The 20085-nt window shown below is 34.8% G+C and overlaps 1 pseudogene; it reads left to right on the forward strand.

Annotated features, from left to right (window-relative positions):
* Positions 1-6069: 6069 nt before the first annotated feature.
* Positions 6070-20039, forward strand: LOC131805963 (short-chain dehydrogenase/reductase family 16C member 6-like; annotated as a pseudogene).
* Positions 20040-20085: the final 46 nt, after the last annotated feature.

Below are 20085 nucleotides of genomic sequence, written 5' to 3' on the forward strand. Positions count from 1 at the left end.
AAAAACAAAATAATGTAACAGATTAAGTACGGTAATTTTTACTACCTAGGCTCAAGAGCTAGAGAAACTTTCCAAATGACCACAAATATATATTTTTTGTGAATAGATTTTTCTTAAATACTCATTTAGCTAACATTTTCCACAAACATATCTTAAATTTACCGACTAACTAATTATTACGTACAGTTTCTATTCAACATGAAATTATTGACTTGTACGTAGGCGTTCCTCCGTTATGGGTGTCCGACAAAGGTTTACTTGTTTGAAAACTGTTACAACACATAACTTTTGAACGCAGATGTAATGATGCAAGGTTTCACATTGTCTGTCAGTCCGACTGCATTCATCAAAATCGTGAAAATAGTGTCAAATAAATACAACGTTTTGCATGGCTTGGACACAACTACTCTCCTCTACAGAGTAGCATTTTATAATTTACCTCACTATTGTACCATAGGTTAGATGGACTGACCTCCTTTAGGCTGATAGACTGCCTTTTATTAATTGTCATAGCAAATTCCAACCGTACAAGAAACTGCAATCTTTTCAGGTGGAACGGCATTGTTGTGACTGTGGAAGAGATTCTAGGTAGCAATACATATCATTTTCACCATCGAATTGCAATTCTTATCAACCAAAATGAATACAAATTACAACAAAAAGCTTGGTCAATTTGATCCGCAAGGACAACACATCTGTAGTTATGAAGTTCTAAATGCGCTGTAAAAATGTCAAGCTACAGACCAACAGAAGATATCAATTTTGGCAGTTGAGCTACTGAGAGTTTGCAAATTCTTAGTGAAAAATGTTTTTTATACCCTCAGCCATATGGCTGTAGACTGTATATATCATTTGATACGGTCAAAACGAGCCTAGTCGAAATAACAGTTTAAGAACCTAGGTCTCTTTGGACCAAATCAGTTTCAGGACATTTGGAGTCGATCTAGCGATGTCCGTTCGTTCGTCTGTCTGTCTGGCTGGTGCGCACAATAACTCTCGAAGGGAGTATCCGATTTGGTACATATTTTTATTAAACTTAGATCGATTCGGATATGGGCAATATCGATCCACTCCTTCTGGTACCTCCCCCACAAAAGGTCGAAATTTTCAAAAATATATTTTCTGCACAGAAAGCGAAAGGATAATCCGATGTTGATCCAACTTTGCAAATCCTTATATTTCCTTCAGTACCTGGTCAGGTGCGAAAATGGTCAATTTCCGTCCACTCCATCAAGTACCTCCCCAACAAAGGGTCAAAATTACAAAATCTGATGTAAGAGTTTGGTTGTCTTAAAATTTCAAACATCGCAATATTTTTATTTAACCAATGTCTTGTGTGTAGATGGAATTTATCAGTCCACTCCGTCTGGTTCCCTTCTGGTACTTCACCCACAAAGGGCGGCAATTTTCAATTCTTATATCTATCATAAATTGCAGGCAAGCGATTCTTTACAACTTGCTATATCTAAATATTTCTCTCAACCAGAAACTCGAGATGAATATGGAATTTATGATTTTGCATAAAATTGAATATAAATGTTCGATTTTCTTGTAATTTTGCCCATATCAAAACTTTTATCTTTATTAGGTGAAGTATGCAATTTAATACTTCGGTCGACTATATCTGGTAACTCATACACATTTTAACATTTCCTAAAAATCACATATGTCATATAGAGTGAAGGAAATAGTCGCTATACAATCCAAACCTGGCACGTCACAATATTTATATCATATTTATTTAGGTCCGATGCCAAATGGGCAAGATTGGCCCATTCCTTCGGAAACTACTCTATAGAGGGTCAACAATTTGAATAGTCATAACAGAAGTCCAAAAATATTTTAATAATAGCACTTGGGCTGAGGGTATACATCTGTCGGCAAATCCGACTAATATTATAAAGTATTGTTTCAATAAAAATTATACAGTATCATCAGTTGATTTTTATACTCTCCACAATGGAAAGGAGGGTATATTAACACCTTCAAATACTCGTTGTAGACCCCATATTAGTATTTTGTCTAGGATGGTTGGTAATGAGAATGAAATATATCGGATCATGCTTTAGTATAGTACCCATGTAGCGGTTCCTCCCCATATTCGGTATTTGCTTGATTTTTACCACATTTTTATATATATATTTGTTCCAAATTTGATATTAAAAGTTTGTAACGGGATCTTTCATTTAGAGACTGAAATATTTTGAAATATTGAGGTCTATGTTTTCCTACAGCCTCCGTATTAATATACCACTCGGTATTCCGGGTTCCACATTGGTATTTGTAGTTCGAAACGTTGTATATGTAGTTCCAGGTTGCTTATTCGGTATTTTTATACCCTACACCACATAGTGGTAAAGCTATTATGCCTTTGCACATTTGTTTGTAACATGGAGATAGACCCATAGTTACTTTTGAGGATCTTCATAGAATCAATTTATGCATGACAGTCCGACGGTATGTCCATCCATGTATTCTTGTGAACAAAAAGCTGGTCGCATTTATTATCCGATTGAGATGAGATTTTCCAAACAATATTTGTTTGGCCCAATGACAAATTCTATTGAAATTGGTGATTATCGAATCAGATTTATATATAGCTCCTATATCTCTTCAACCGATTGCGGGTAAATTGTGCACCAAATGGCCAATATAAGTCCAAATGACCTGAATTTTGGCACATATAACCGTATTCAGTCTAGAAGCAAGTGCATCAAAATATTAACTATAGCTCGTATATATATGTTTCATCCGATTTGATGTTTAAGTCCCTCACATTCGTAGTATGCATTCGACAACAATGATATTTGGTACCAGATATCTTATAGAGCTAGGAAATACCTTTGCCAATTTTTGGATTTGGATATAGCTCCCACATATATCCTTAATCCGATTTCAGGTTAATTGTGGAAATAATGGCTAATATCAGCTCAAATGGAGTGAATTCCGGGACGCATGTTTCCATTTTGTGGAACTCGGCTCCGATCTATTTTTTAATATTATCCTTTTTGAAGTGATATCATGCACTCTATAGCAAGGCATATCAGAGTTGGATATGCCTTCCATATATTTGTTCCCTCTGAAACCATACAGTAACTGCTGTAAAGCCAACTGTTGATAGGTGGTATGATCTACTTCAAATAAATCCTTTTGTTACGGGAGCTTTACTAAATATGCATAGTGGTGTAGAGTATCATATAGTCGACCCCGTTCGACCTTTGACTTTTCCTTACTGTTTCGATTTTTCATTTTCTAACGGATTTGTGTAATATTTGGCATTTCTATTTCATATAACCGGTGTGAAAATGTTGTCCATATTAGTTCGCGGTTTCTAACGGTACCCAACGATTGTCGATATTGTGTTGATACCAGTCACATTTCCCCACTCGCAATAGATAACAATTCTTGTGGTATAAAATTGTCTACATAGGTTCCGTTTTGGTAGGGCCCCATATAACTGCTCTACTCAATTTATTGTTTTTTATACCCTCCACCATACATAGTATGGAGGGTATATTAAGTTCGTCATCCCATCATCGAAATAATAATTAGAGACCCAACGAAGTATATATATTCATGATCAGTGTCAAATTCTAAGAAGATTTAGCCCTGTCTGCTGTAATCACGCTATAGTCAAAGCGAATTAAGATAGGTCTGTCTTTTGTCTTCAGGCTGGTCAAGTTCGAAGATGGGTTATATCGGTCCATGATATCGTATAGCCCCAGAATGTCGGGGGTATTCGGTATTGACATTCGGTTTGATGATTTTAGCCACATTTTTCGATGGAATTATCTGAAATTTTGCACAAAGAGATCTTTGTGAGTACTTTATCCCCTGGGAGAGAATTATCTATATAGGTTCACGATGTCGTATAGCCCCCATATAACGGTGCCTCCCGATATTCGATATTTTGATCATTTTAGGCACATTTTTCAACAGAATTGTCGGAAATTCTACAGAAGGAATTCTATGTGAGTACTTTACCTCCAGAAATAGAATTGTCTATATATGTCCACAATATCGTATATCCCCCATATATCGGCACCTTCCGATATTCAGTATTTTTAAGATTTTAACAGAATTTTTAATGGATTTTATTTTATTTATTTATTTATTTTATTTATTTATTTTTTTTTTTTTTTGAAAATTTCCAAATTCGTTCAAATTGGCGCACGGTATTCAAAGATCGGCTCGGCCGAACTTACTTACTTTACTTGTTTTTTTTTTTAGTTGAACTGCAATGCCCTATTAATGTATTGAGGAGTGTATCTGACGGTTTCATCATTTATCTCTTGGCTAATTTAAAATGGCTAACGCTACACTCTGCGTATGATTAATTGCTCGTCAGCAGCCTCCTATACACCCATATGTATGCCAAAATGTACGGTTGTATCAAATTTCAAAAAACTTTCTAAACAAAACATAAAAAACTATACAACAATCATAAAAAACTAGGCATCTTGTTTGAATGGTTTAAAAATAAATATTGCAATATTTTGAAATTTGGTGGTTTGAATTCAATCACATTTTTAAGTTTTGATCGACACTACAGTTTTTTTCCTTTTTTATACCCTTCACCATACTATGGAGGGTATATTAATTTTGTCATTCCGTTTGTAACTCCTCGAAATATTCATGTCAGACCCAACAAAGTATATATATTCTTGATCAGCGTAAAATTCTAAGACAATTTAGCCATGTCCGTCTGTCTGTGTGTCTGTCTGTCTGTCTGTCTGTCTGTCTGTCCGTCTGTCTGTCTGTCTGTTGTAATCACGCTATCTTTCGAACAAATTGAGATAGAAGGCTAAAATTTTGCACACATGTATATTTTCCCAGTAGGCAGGTTAAGTTCGTAAATGGGCCATGTAGGTCCAAGTTATTATATAGCCCCCATATAACGGTACCTCCCGATATTCGGTATTTTGATGATTTTAGCGACATTATTCTTCGTTTCAAATTTGGTATTTGAAGTTCATAATGGATACTTCATCCAAAGTCAGAAAATGAGACATGCAGGTCCACGTCTTCATATAGCCTTATATAACGGTACCCCCGATATTCGGTATTTTAATGATTTTAGCGACATTATTTACAGGGATTGTTTCAAATTTCGCATGTGAAGTTCGTAATGGATACTTCAGCCCATGCCAGAAAATTGTCTGTGCAGGTCCACGTCTTCGTATAGCCCCCATATAACGGTACCCCCCATGTTCGGTATTTTGACGATTTTAGCTACATTATAAACAGATTTTTCTTCAAGTTTCGCATTTAAATATTGTAATAATTTATGACAAAAGTTGCCTATGCAGGCCCAGGTCGTCGTATAAGCATTCGGTATTTTTAAGATTTTAACAGAATTTTTAAGGGTTTTTTTTTTTGGAAATTGCCAAATTTGTACCAAATGGTGGAGGGTATTAAAAGTTCGGCCCGGCCGAACTTACAGCTTTTTTACTTGTTGTGTTGTCATTTTGTTTCCTTAATAGATCTTATTAACTTACAAGATGTTACTGAATATTTTGTACGGGAAAAGAATACAAAGAGACAAGTTGATAAATAGATTAAAAGTAAACAAATAAAACTAACTTTTTATTGAAAACAACATATAATCACATTGCCGATTTTAAATGACGACAGGTTTGTAGTAAAACCTAACAAACCTTCACTCGAATCCAGAAAAAATCAAATATCTCTACTCAATGGCAAATCATATCTTAAATAATTCCAAGCACGATTGTACTTGCTCAAAATAAATAGAAATAATGTATTACGAAGCGCAAGTTGATATCCTGGTTTTGAGGTATGGAAAAATACATTTGTAGCGCGTGGTTTATCAAACAGAAAAACAATGTGTAATGGAATATATGTATGACAATAATCATACATAGATTGTAAAATCTTTATTTGAAATTACTTTTTAATTCAATTGGTGTAGAAAACTAGCCCAGGAACCCTAGTGAAAGTATGTATCTTTATTTAAACTCACTCATTTTTTTCTTTAGATGCTAAATTTTATAAATCTCCTCAACCACGCAAAGACAAATTTTTATCACAACATTCGCTTTCTTGGGCAATAATCTTTCGTGACTTAGACAATTATTTGAGGCAACTGCAAATTTGTGGGGTAGTAGCCAACAATAATAAAAAACAACAACAGCAGCGAAACCAAATTCAAGTTTTCATTTTCAACTGAACATCTATCTGCAAGTCAACAACTTGTGTTAGTTTAACTGGCTACCATTTTACAATGCAACTCTAATCCATGGTTTATTTTTCTTTGCCTTGTTTTGCTTCTTCTTCGTCAAACCAGCCAGCCAGAATCAAGCCGTTAGACCCAGTATTTGTTTTTGTCCCATGTACCAATGTTTACTTGTCTATTGATCGGTTTGTAGTGTTGTGCTACAACGTTTGCCGTCGACTGACTGGCTTTCGATGTTGTGCGGAAACATTAGTATCTTGTGTCGGTTCCACCGTTATAGACCTATTCGAACGCGCAACACCGCTTAGACGCACACTGGCCTCGGACGAATTTGTTTCGAATTTAATCGGCATACATTCCAAAAACAAAAAAAAGATTTGATTTCAACGACCGTTTCGCAGCGTTTTTTGTTGGGGAATTTTTTTAATGACTTCTTCGTCTGCGTGTGTGTGGAAACATCCAATAAATAACGGAAAATCAGCCATACGGAAAACGAAACAAACTATCCAACCGACCAACAACAACATTTGTAGTTGGATTGCATAAATTTTACTAAAAAAATGTTAATAATACAAATTGAATAAATTGTTTTGCTGTAAACCGAAACGCCAAATGCGACATTACATTCCCCGCTTTTGAAGTGAAAGTGAAAATACGAAAACATTTCTCATTTTCTTTGTTCAACCAGAAGAAAATATAATTGTGGGTGTGAAAGTGCGAGTTTGAAGCGAGCAACATGACATCGGATCTTCTACATATGGAAAACCCAATCCGGGCCATTCTACTCTTCCTAACTGATTTACTCATATTTTCCCTCAAATCAATATTCTATATTTTGGAATCAATATATTATGGATTAGTACCAGATCGTTTAAGAAAATTAAAGGTATGTTGAAAAAAAAGTATTAGACATTTATATTCATATCGATGAAAAAAAAGACAGCACACAGTTGATGTCTTCATGCTCAACACAATTGTGTCCTTTGCCAGGATATGTCCTATCTATTTATCAATTTGTATGTTTGTATTATTTTGCCGTAAACAAAAATATTGAGTAACTTCTTGTAAGCGAGTAAGGTCAGTTCGCTAGTCGCTAGAAAATCGTGGAAAAGGCAACATCCCTTTCAAGTTGAAAGCAAACAGCATACATACATAAAGTATTCCACATTTGGAAATTTTAGGAAACATGAAATATACGAATATATTATCTAACGTACTTTCGGTGTTCCTTAACTGCAAAAAAGTTTCCGAAACATCGCCTTTGGCATTTTGTTAAGTACAACGGTGATTTTTTCTATTCACATTGCCCTGCAGTGAAATTTTATATCAAAATAGGGTATACCTATTGTATATCAAGAAATGGAATTAAATCACAAAACGTCATATCGAGTTTGACACTGGTATTACTGAAGAGTCAAATCAGCTGGGACCATGGTAGAAGAATATAGGTAGGTGCATCAACGCTTGGGAACATTGATATATCAAAGGTTTTGTAAAATATAAGTAGATTTTTATATGATTTCTTATACGACGAAAATTGGAGGTTGTTATGATATGTATTTTTCAACAATTTGTACAATTTTTTTTTTTCATTCAATTTCAAAATCGGTTTGACAGTTCATTGTCCCGACAACTGTGTCGACCTGTGTTCTTCTACCAATATGCTGACTATTATTCGAGGGGGAACCATTATATAGAGATGAGGCAGGTGGACGGACAGAGCTAAATCGTCTTAGAATTTTAACCTGATGAAGAGTATACTACTTTGTAGGGTCTAAAATCATTATTTCGATCAGTTACAAACGGAATGATAAACATAGCATTGTTCTAAAACCTGCAAGTTGCTCAACTTCGAAGAAACAAAGAAAATGCAACTCTGTCCCGGAGTCTTATAGTGTCAAATATATTATTAAACATGCCACAATTGGTTTCGTGTATTATACTTTTTTTTACAAAATTAACATATTGGGAAAAGCCCATAAAATATGAATGAAATTATGGGGTTTTCTCCACAAAATTGAATCCAAGATAGATGGACAATGTTGTTTTATCCCAAAATAATACACATACAAACTGTGTATATGTTTTGACAGAATAGGAGCACCAAAAGAAAACAAGTAAAATACATTAAGTTAAGTTAATAACCTCCACCATTAGGTAAAAAAAAACTTTTTTTAAACAAATGTATCTGGATTCAAACGTGTTCCACTTAAAGAACATATCAGAGTAATATCGGCAGTAGAATGTAGTTAGAGTTTTCAAAAAACAATATATTGGTTGAAGCCGTTATATGGGGGCATAACCAAAACGGGAGCCTATAAAAACAATTTTAAGATTAAATACCAACTTTCGTGGGTAAATGTGGCTATGACTATCAAAATACCGAAAATCGGTCTAAAACGCCATAATTTTTACATTTTTTTTTAATTTTATTGAATGAAAGCAAAAAATGTCGGAAATAGCATCAAATTTTAGGATATGTTTAGATTTGTTCGAATTGGTCACCTTTGGCACGAATTATGGCCTTCAAACGGACAATGAAACCGTCACACGCTGCCCGACTGTTGCTCTGCGGTATTTTGTCCCATTCCCGGCGAAGAGCTTGCTTGAGGTGATCGACAATTTAGTATTTTTTAGTTACAACCTTGATTTCCAAATTACTCCAGACACAATAGTCCAACGGATTGGTATCCGAAGATATTGGTGGCCATTGTGCGCTGGAAATGAAGCGAGGAACCTCATTTTGCAACCATTCTTGGGTGACGCATGCTGAGTGCGATGGTGCTGAGTCCTGTTGTAATGTCCAAGGACTGCGGCCAAAATGTTTGCGTGCCCAAGGCTTTAATACACCCTTCAGAATATTTTCGCGAAAATATTCGGCATTTATTTTGATGCCACGGTCGATTAATACAAGCGTCAGTCGTCAGTTCACCACTTTCGACCAAGCGAAGCAACTCTTTAGCTCTTTTGAGTCTATTTTCTTTCTGTTGCTGTGGAAGTTCTTGCAATTTGTAAGGAATTTCAATGGCTTTACCGCGATTTATTAATATTTGCCGAATGTAATATTGCTATATGTTAGCTCACGAGCCATTTTTCGGCCACTGCGATACGGGTTTCGATCAAGTCGCTTCTTTACTTTTCGAACCATTTCTGCTGATGTTGCTGTTTTCTTCCGTCCATTCCCTTGACGTCGTCGCGATGGTACGAGACACAAAAGATTTATTCACACTTAAATGGAGTCCTCTAACGATAGCCACTCGTGGTTTTCCAGCCAAAAATCACCAAAATGCTTTTGCACTCTTTTAAACAATATAATGAGTTGTCATTGGAATAATTTTAACAGCTGTCGGACGTGTGGCTTAGAAATGACAGCAGTCTGAAGTTGTTTGCAGTTTTTTCATTTCACCCCGTATGATATAGGTAAAAGTAGAACTAGATATTCAATGTTCAGCCACCGGAGCTAGAACCCTTTACAAACTAAAAACGTGGAAAAATGTGGCAAAAATTACCAAAACACCGAATATCGGGAGGTACCGTTCTGCCAAATAATGTGGGCTTCGTCGTGGTTTTAACATACAGACATCGTTAAATCGATTTAAAATTTTATGCTGATATATATATATATATATATATATAGACCCTATAAAGTATATATATATATATATATATATATATATATATATATATATATATATATATATATATATATATATATATATATACATATATATATATATATATATATATATATATATATATATATATATATACTTTATAGGGTCTACGACGAATATTTAGAGATGTTACAAACGGAATGACATGGATAATATACGCTCCTTTTCAAGGTGGAGGGTATAAAATTCGATTATCGTAATACCAATAATATAGTCTTCATACTATGTATGGTGGAAGGTATAGATGGCATTCCCTTTCAAAAAAAAAAACTCACTAAAATTCGGTTTCCATGTAAATAAAAAGAATACCTCGTTTACATAAAAATTATTATCATTATCAATAAAACACATATTTATAAAAATGTACAGTGTTTCAACGTGTTACGAAAGTGTTTTTTTTTTAATTTATAAATAGGGAGATTTGTCCATAGCTTTTTTTAATGGCCTATCTACATACATTCAAGGCCACAAAAAACCAGTTAATTTCCAAATTGTCTATCAAAATTCATACGCTTTGTCGTTTGGATTAAAGTACGAAAGGAAGATCTAGTTAACAGGTCAGCCCAAGACGCGCCGTGGTAACACGTTCAGCCGGCCGCATTCACGAAAAATACAAACAATCCAACAAATAATAGTATTGAGAATTTTTACGGGTTAGAAAGTATTAGTCGGTTTATAGAGAAGTGTTTTTCCACAGCCAACCCCAGGGTGCAATTACTACAAGGTAGGCCATAGCTACAAATCAATTCTAATTTCTTTATTTTCGTATATAAAATTAAGTTTTGTTTGTGTGTACCATTTTCAATTATATCAATTAATTAAAAAATAGCTGTAAAATGATTATTATTGCATCTTACGTATGGAAAAGACTTTCCCATCACTTGACGAAATAAATCTTTAAAATATGATTTTTAAAAGAAATTTTGATATTTCACTCAGTTTTCGGATGTTTGTTCATTTGCTTAAAAAAATCTAATAAACAAAGCCATTTGTTGGACATGGATTTATGCTAATCCATACACGTACAGTATTGGTTTGTTCCAGAACTGCAAGAATATAAAAGTGTTTACTACGATAACCGATTTTCCCTTTATGATATCGAAACAAGTAAAAAAGACGAGGGCCTTCATGGCTCATTTTTTGACTTAGGATATAGTATCCATTACGAACTTCAAATGCCAAATTTGAAACAATTCCGGTGAATAATGTCGCTAAAATCATCATTTCCGAAGAAGCCAGCCGATGACTTAAGCCAGCCAGATAAGCGCTTTATGTATTCCCAGCTTTAAACCAGTAAAGAAAGTCTTAATGTCGGGTGGGGCCGACTTTATGATACCCTACACCACTTTGCATATTTAGCAGAGCTTCACATGACAAATAAAAGTTTTAATGGGGAATTGAATCATACAAACTATGATTATAGTAATATCTCGATAAAATTTGGCAAAGGTATTTCTGAGCTGTATTTAATATATTTCCCCGAATATCGTTACTACGGAGTCCATATTGCGGCTATGCAGGGCAAATTCAACAAATCGGATGAGCTTTAGCTATATCTGAACCGATCATACCACCATATTTTACATACTGGTATCTAGACTCAATTTGGTCGTAAGTAACAATTTCCATTCTAATTCTAATATTACAAGTTTGGTGCACAATAAAAGGCAAATTGGACGAAGATATATATGGGAGCTATATTCAAATATTAACCGATCTCGATAAAATTTAGCAAGGGTATTTCTGAGTTATATTTGATATATTTCTCCAAATATCGTTGTTACATAGTGCATATTACGGCTGCGGAGGACAAAAATAACAAGTCGGATGAACAATATATATGTGAGCTATATCTATATCTGAACCGATTTCGATCAAATTTGGCATACTTATACTTTTTGGTCCAATCTGGACATACGTGCCAAATTCCATACTATTTCGGCTGATATTACAAGTTTGGTGCACAATATCAAATTGGACAAAAATATATATGGGAGTTATACGTAAATTTTGACCGAATATCTCCAATTCCAATAGCGTTCGTCCTTGGGTCAAACAAATTATTTGTGCAACATTTCATCTGAAGCGGGCAATAAATGTACCTGTACTTTGTTTACAAAATTACATGGACAGATGGACGGACATGCATAAATCGACTCAGAATGTGATTCTATGCAGATAATCAAAAGGAACTATGGGTCTATCTCGTTTCCTTTTGCCTGTTACAAACAAATGCACAAAGACATAATACCATGACCACCTTGTGGTGTAGTTGATACCCTACTTTTCATTTTGTTTCTTCAGATTTCATATATTTCATCAGATAAAAATTATTATTAGCTAAAATATATAAGCCGGAAAATTTAAAAATGTATACAAATTAGACACTAAATTACATCAAATATAAAAACTTCTATAATTTTCAGATTTCACAAAATATTTACACATTTATTTTTCAAAAAATTGGTCGAAACACGGTACTTTAATGATAGTTAAACTTGGTATTGATTTCTTTTATAGTTTTACAAGAACTTTTATCGTAAATTGTGATTGTATCGAAAAAAAATGGGATGCTTTACGAAGCATGACTAAATATTATATTTTTTAGGGGCTTTTCAAAAACAAAACAGCAACCTATAGATTAAAAGTGCAAGTTATGCTGATTTGCCTAGCACTAATCAACACAACTTTTAGTTTTTCGATATCTCGTTTCTTAATATGCGATATTGATTTTAACGAGTATACTCTCTATAGAGACTCAAATTCCCAATGTATGACGAAAAAATTTTTATTTGTTTTACAGAAATTACGGCTATTTAAAAAAATAGGGTTTTTCGAAATTGGCATATCATAAAAACGGTTCGAGATATTGAAAAAAAAAATAAACCGCACAAATCAACACAACTTTTGTTATTTTATCCCCTCCGCCATACTATGGAGGGTATATTAACTTTGTAACTCCTCGAAATACTCATGTCAGACCCAGCGTAAAATTCTAAGTAGATTTAGCACTGTCCGTCTGTCTGTCTGTTGTAATAACGCTATATTTCGAACAAATTGAGACAGAAGGCTAAAATATGTTTATTTTGCTAGTAGCCCGGTTAAGTTCGAAAATGGGCCGTATCGGTCTACGTTTTCGTATAGGCCCCTTATAACACTACCTCCCGGTATTCGGTATTTTGACCCTTTTAGCTACATTATTCACAGGAATTGTTTCAAATTTCGTATTTGAAGTTCGTAATGCGTACTACAGCCTATGACAGAAAATTGTCTATGCAGGTCCACGTCTTCGTATAACGGTTTTAATGTATTTTTCGAAATTTTTCCAAATTTTTAATTTTCTTCCAAATGGTGGAGGATATTAAAAGTTCGGCCCGGCCGAACTTAGCTGCTTTTTTACTTGTGTTCTTAATTTGTTATTGTACACTTTCATCGAACTTAGTAGTATAAGTAGCTGAAATACTCGCACATTAATTTTGTCATTTTAAAAATGCGATATCAGGCTTGGCTTACTTTCTATCATCAATGAGTTACTACTTAGTGGGACGAAGAACAATATCGTGTTTTAACAACTAAAATAAATAAAAATGTCAAAATTTTCCTAAATGTGAAAAAATATTGAATTCATAATACAAGAACTATGCTACTAGGAATTACGAATCGTGCCGTATGTGTTTATCCGAACAACGTAGTTTAAATTTCAATCAGAAAAATAAGTTATAAACGAAGATAAATTTAGCAACGGTTATGTTATTAAAATAAACCACTCTGAATTATTTGGAGACGATTTTTGTGAAAACTTTTTTTGTTACATATTTTTTAAGGATTTTGTCACCGATTCTCTTTTTTTTATTTGAAAACTGCTAATTCAAGACAATTTGTCTTGTGTGTAAACACTAGATAAAACAACGTTAGCATTTAAAATATATCACTAAGCCTTCACCCTCAAATAACTAGTTCTTTAGAAATCCCAATTTTATTTGCTCTGCCTGAAACATGTCTTGAAACTTCGTTTTGCAACATTCAACAAATTATTTTAGTGAGTTCAATTGGCAAGGTTATCGTACAGGCCTTATGTTTATTTAAAATACCGGCTTGTGCTACAAATTACCATGTGTTTAGCTAAAGCAAAACAAGTAAAAAAGTATCGGTCGGTTTTGCCGACAGATGTATACCCTCAGCCCTCTTCACCCTATATGGAGTGGGTTTTGAAAGAATGGGTCAATATTGTTCATTTCGTATCGGACCTAAATAAATATAATATAAATATTATTATAGCAGATGGATAAAGCAATTGTAAAGAATCGCTGAGTTGTTACGCAATTTATGACAGATACAAATATTGAAAATTGTGTCCCTTTGTGGGTGAGGTACCAGCAGGTGTTCGCAGATATATAGCATCTTCACAACAGATCTGGTGTTAGCAAAAATGTGTGTATGTGTGAAATTTGGAGAGAGTTGGATCCTTATTTCGCTTTCTTTGAGCGTTATGTTTTTCAAAATTGGATTATTGTTTTCCTTTCTATGCAGAAAATGTATATTTTTAAAATTTCGACCATTTGTGGGGGAGGTACCAGAAGAAGTGGACCGATATACTCCATCTTTACACCACACCTTGGGCTAATAATGATGATTAGGATGTGTGAAGACAATCGGACTCTTATATCACATTTTATGAGAGTTGTAATTATTCAAAATTTTGACCATTTGTGGGGGAGGTATTTGAAGGAGTGAACCAATGTTGTCCATTTTCGCACCAGACCTAGCACTAATGCAAATATTACGATTACGAGGGTATAAAAACGTTTTCCACTTACACAAACAACACGTATATACATTCATTTCTATTTATGTATATGTGTTCTTAAGTAAGAAGGACATGTTTGTTTTACGTTTTAACTACCTTATAGTTGCAATAAATGCAACAGAGTGTAAAACAACTGCTGCATTGTGCAATATCTTACAATGTTGCTATTGCTGATCTTGTGCTAAAAATATACATATGTACATACAGGGTCAGATAAAAAACTGCAACAAAGACAAACGCCATAATTTTTACATTTTTTTTAATTTTATTGAATTATGTCGGAACTAGCATCAAATTTTAGAATAAGTTTAGATTTGTTCGAATTGGCGCATGCTGAGTTCGATGATGTTGAGTCCTGTTGGAATGTCCAAGGTCTGCGGCCAAAATGTTTGCGTGCCTAGGCTTTAATACACCCTCCAAAATATTTTCGCGATAATATTCAGCATTTATTCTGATGCCACGGTCGATTAATACGAGCGGAGAGAGACCACCAGCTGTTATTGCGGCCCACACCATCACCTTGGCCGGCGCTTGAGTTCTGGTGGCCAACCGAAGATGCACGATCATTTTGTTTGTTTACAAACTGCTGGACAGCGAATGTTTTCTCATCGGAGAAAACCAAATTCGGCAGTTCACCACATTCGGCCAAGGGAAGCAACGTAAGTTCTTGCACTTTTTGGAATTTCAATGGCTCATTTTTCAATATTTGCCGAATGGAATATGGCGATATGTTCAGCTTACGAGCCATTTTTCGGACACTGCGACGCGGGTTTCGATTAAGTCGCTGCTTTACTTTTCGAACCATTTCTGCTGATGTTGCTGTTTTCTTCCGTCGACTTCCGTGACGTCGGGCTACACTACAAGTATCACGGTAACGGGTGATGGTACGAGACACAAAAGATTTATTCACATTTAAATGCTGGAGTGCTCTAACGTTAGCCACTTGTGGTTTTCCAGCCAAATATAAAGAAATCACATTTCATCACGAATAACTTTTTTTCTGGAAAATTCGCACCAAAATGCTTTTGTACGCTTGTAGACAATAGATTGAGCTGTCACTTGAATAATTTTAACAGCTGTCGGACGAGTGGCTTAGAAATGACTGCAGTCTGAAGTTGGATGCAGTTTCTTCATCTCACCGTGTATAGCTATATAACGGTAACTTCCGATATTCGGTGCTTCGATTTTTTTGCCACATTTTTCCACGGAATTTTCCAAAAATACCATAGCTACGGTGGCGTAACATAGTCTATATTGCTCCCGGTATTCGGTACTTTGATGATATTTGCCACATTTTCCAAGGATTTGTCTAAAAATGGTATTTGTAGTTCGAAATGGGTTCTAGCTCCGGTGGCAGAACATTGTTCCACGTTTTCCTATAGCGCACATATGACGATACTGGTAATAACCAGAAAGAAGGACCCATGGCTCAAAAAGGAAAGAAGCAAAAATCAACTCTGCTCTGGAGTCTTATAGTGTCAAATAGACTTTTAAATATGCAACAGTTGGTTTTGTTTATTTTTTTGTTCACATTTGTTTGTGTTCACAATACATAAAGTAACAGTTCATGACAGAGGCATGTTAATATAAAAACCACAATTACAGAAACAAATAACAAATGATAGTTTGAATAATCCAAAAATGTGGTTTCAAATTTCTATTCCGTAGACCTTTCCAGAAATGTACATATTGTTTTAGCGGTTTAAATCAGTTAACATTGGTAACTATGTCGTTGTGATATCATAACAACACTGGTATCTTCACAAGGTTACCATATTTTGAATCTATCTTATACTATTTTCATCATCCGGATGAATATTTCTATCGACTCCAAATGTTCTGATACGGATTTCATGTTCCGCGTTTGAATGCCCCAGAGTTTCGAGCGGGAGTTTCAGTATTTTTTCCCAAATTGTTGTTTAAAATATTTATTTAGATTTTCGTTCATCAAATTTATTTAAATTGTCAACATGAATTTTTATTTTAAATATGGTCTGTCCCTGCAAGAATCAACGAATTTTGCAATTTTCTCCGATATCATAAAGGGAGAATGGGTTATCGTAGTAAAATCTTTACTTTCTTGCAGTTCTGGAGCAGAACCATAACAATAATGTTGTTTTTGTTAGTTGTTGTAGCTGATGCATACAACCTTAGGCTGTTTCAGACGATATGTTTTGTACATATGTAGTATCAAATTTTACATATGTAGAAGATGCACACATTTGCACACGATTACAGCGAGCACTATTACATTATTACTATTATTATATAAAATGTGTGGTAATAAGTCATGCATAAAGTATAATAATTTTTTAGAAAATACGCATTAATCATAATGTAACCGATATACGATATTGCGGACCTATATAGACAAATTAATATTAAGGGTAAAGTGCTCACAAAGAACCCCTTGTGTAGAATTTCAGATAATTCCGCTGAAAAATACCGAATATCGGAGGGTACCGTTATATGAGGGCAATTCCGTTGAAAAGTGTGGCTAAAATTATCAAAATACCGAATATCCGGGGTACCGTTATATTGGGGATAGATATATCGTGGAGCTGCATGGACAATTATCTTTCAGGGGGTAAAGTACTCATAAAAAACTCCTTGTGTGGATTTTTAGACAATTCCGTTCAAGACTGTGGCTAAAATCATCAAAATACCGAATATCGGGGGTACCATTATATGGGGGATATACAATATCGTGGACGTATATAGACAATTCTCTTGCAGGGGGTAAATTACTCACAAGGAACTCCTTGTGTGGAATTTCAGTAAATTTCATTGAAAAATTGGGCTAAAATCCTCAAAATACCGAATATCGGGGGTACCGTTATATGGGGCTATACGATATCGTGGACCGATATAGCCCATCTTCGAACTTGACCAGCATGCAGACAAAAGAGAGATCTGTGCAAAATTTTAGCTTCCTATATTGATTTAGCTTCCAATTTTGAGATACACACGAAAATACACATGGATAATAAAAGTGACAGCTAATATGTAAACCCTTATCGTCTAACAGCGTTGTATTTATAGTAATGTTACCCAAATACGTTGAGCGTAAAAATTTCAAAATTGAACATTTTCACATTGAGAATTGTTCAATTTCTTTATTTGTGTGTTGAAAATAAAAATGAACGAAACAAAAAATGTGAATGTTTGTAATTGGAATATATAACAATATTCATCCAATTTTGAATAGCAGCTTGTTTTGGTCGTTAACTTGCCGAAACATTTCGGTTATTACGGAAATTATAAGCATTTTAATTTCACCGACTTTTTGACGGTAACTCAACAATGAGTTAGAGAATCCCACAACTGAGTGATTGGTGCAAAACAACTTGCCTCATATTCTATATGCAAGTAAATTAGCCCTACTTACAAAATTGACGATTTAAGCTCCGACAAAAGTTGATTTGTTGTAATTTTCGCCATGGTACTTCAGTTATTCAAAATTAGACACAACAAGTTGTTCTCAGTATTTCTAAATTTTCTAATTTTTACAAAAAATTAAATAGCCCAAGATTCATAAACAACCGATGTTTTCTTTTCAACATTGATAGTAATTCAATTCACACTCAAAAAAAAAAAGGTCAGTAATTTTAATAAGTGGCGCACAATGTACGCTTTCTCAAATCATCACGACGCTTTCTAAACTTTTACATTATTGCAGTTCTGTAACAGAAGCCATACGCATGGTAGAACTAAGAAGGTAATGTAATCATATGTTTCCAATTTTTTTTTCAATTTATACATTTGTCACATTCAAAATCTATATTCATAAATCCATTGTATACACACAAGCCAAAGATGGGAACTGTTTTCTATGCATTGGAAGTTTGACAAGGAAAATTACAGAAAATGCAGAGTTGGGAGTGCTGATTTGAAATGAGGTTACCTTTATTTATTTGTACCATGGTCATACGCATTATTTAAAAAATTGCAAACATGTGTATTGTAGCAAAAACCTTTACATTCTTGCAGTTCTGGATTTTTCCTTTATGATTTCGAAAAACAGCAAAACTAGTAGATTCCTGCAGATTCAGGAACAGAGCATTGATTAAATGGCTTTACCTTCTTAGTTGTACCATTGGTCCGTTTCTGAACTGCAAGAATGTAAAAGTTTTTATTACGATAACCGATTTTCCCTATATGATATCAAAACAATAATTGCAAAAAATGATAGATTCTTGCAGGTTCCGGAGCAGTAAAAATTTAAGCGAAAACGGAATTAATGGTATTAACCCTATTTTTAGGATGTTTCAAACAAAGTCGTTTTGATAACTGGTGGACGGCGGCTGGTGTTGGAAGACTATAGCTCTAAACTATGCAAAACATAATGCTCGAGTAGTAATTTGGGATACTAAACCATGGGGGTATGTGAACCATAAAAATACATGCATACATATGTATAACCAATGATTTTTCTGTCATTTTGTTGCTTTAGCTATTTAAACCACAATTGATCTCCTGGCACAAAATGGTCTACATAACTGCAAGGGTTATGTTTGTCGATATCTCCGATCGCGACGAAGTGTACCAAAAGCAGCCCAGGTCGTTACCGACGTCGGCCATGTCGATGTTTGATCAATAATGCTGGTATTGTGTGTTGTAAACCTTTCTGGGATTTACCCGAACGGGTTATTCAGAACACCTACAACATTAACGTTATCTCTCACTATTGGACTGTTAAGGCATTCCTGCCGCACATGATTGCAAAGCAATAGCGGCCACATTGTTACTGTCGGCTCGGTAACGGGTATGCTTGGAACCTATGGCTGTTCTGATTACCGTGCCACGAAATACGCCTGTATGGCTTCCACGAAAGCCTTTACACTGACCTCCGAACTCATGGATATGAAATATTGGAAGACATTGATTTGGTCCATACTACATAACACTGGCATGTTTTCCGGTGTCAAAGCCACGCATGATTCCGATGTTGGAACCGCAATATGTGGCTGATTAAAAATTGTAGCCGCCATGCGAAAAAGAACGAGTATGGTGTGTGCTACGAATTCAATTAGAATGTTGACACCACTGAAATGGTAATTAAACAATAAGGCTATTCATCGTGAATCAGACACGGAATGCTCTTGTGTGTAAGACAAGAAACACGGCTCTAATTTCGGATATATTTTAATTTTCCATATGTGTTGACATTATGTGCGGTTCTTATTACAGTTTGCTGCCGGCTAAATGTGCTGGGAATTATGTCACGCGTAGTTCGTGGTCCCGAATCAATGATGATGTTCAAAGGACGTGGTCGTGTCGCTGCTGGTTCATAAATGTACCATCTTAGAAGAATCCCTAGCAATTAAGGCCGCCACGACAGAATATTTGCAACCTGAAAACAATGACCTTTGCGACGTAATACCACTCGCAAATAATCAAAAAAATAG

This window comes from Musca domestica, unplaced genomic scaffold (genome assembly GCF_030504385.1).
Source record: "Musca domestica strain aabys unplaced genomic scaffold, Musca_domestica.polishedcontigs.V.1.1 68, whole genome shotgun sequence".
NCBI lineage: Eukaryota > Metazoa > Arthropoda > Insecta > Diptera > Muscidae > Musca > Musca domestica.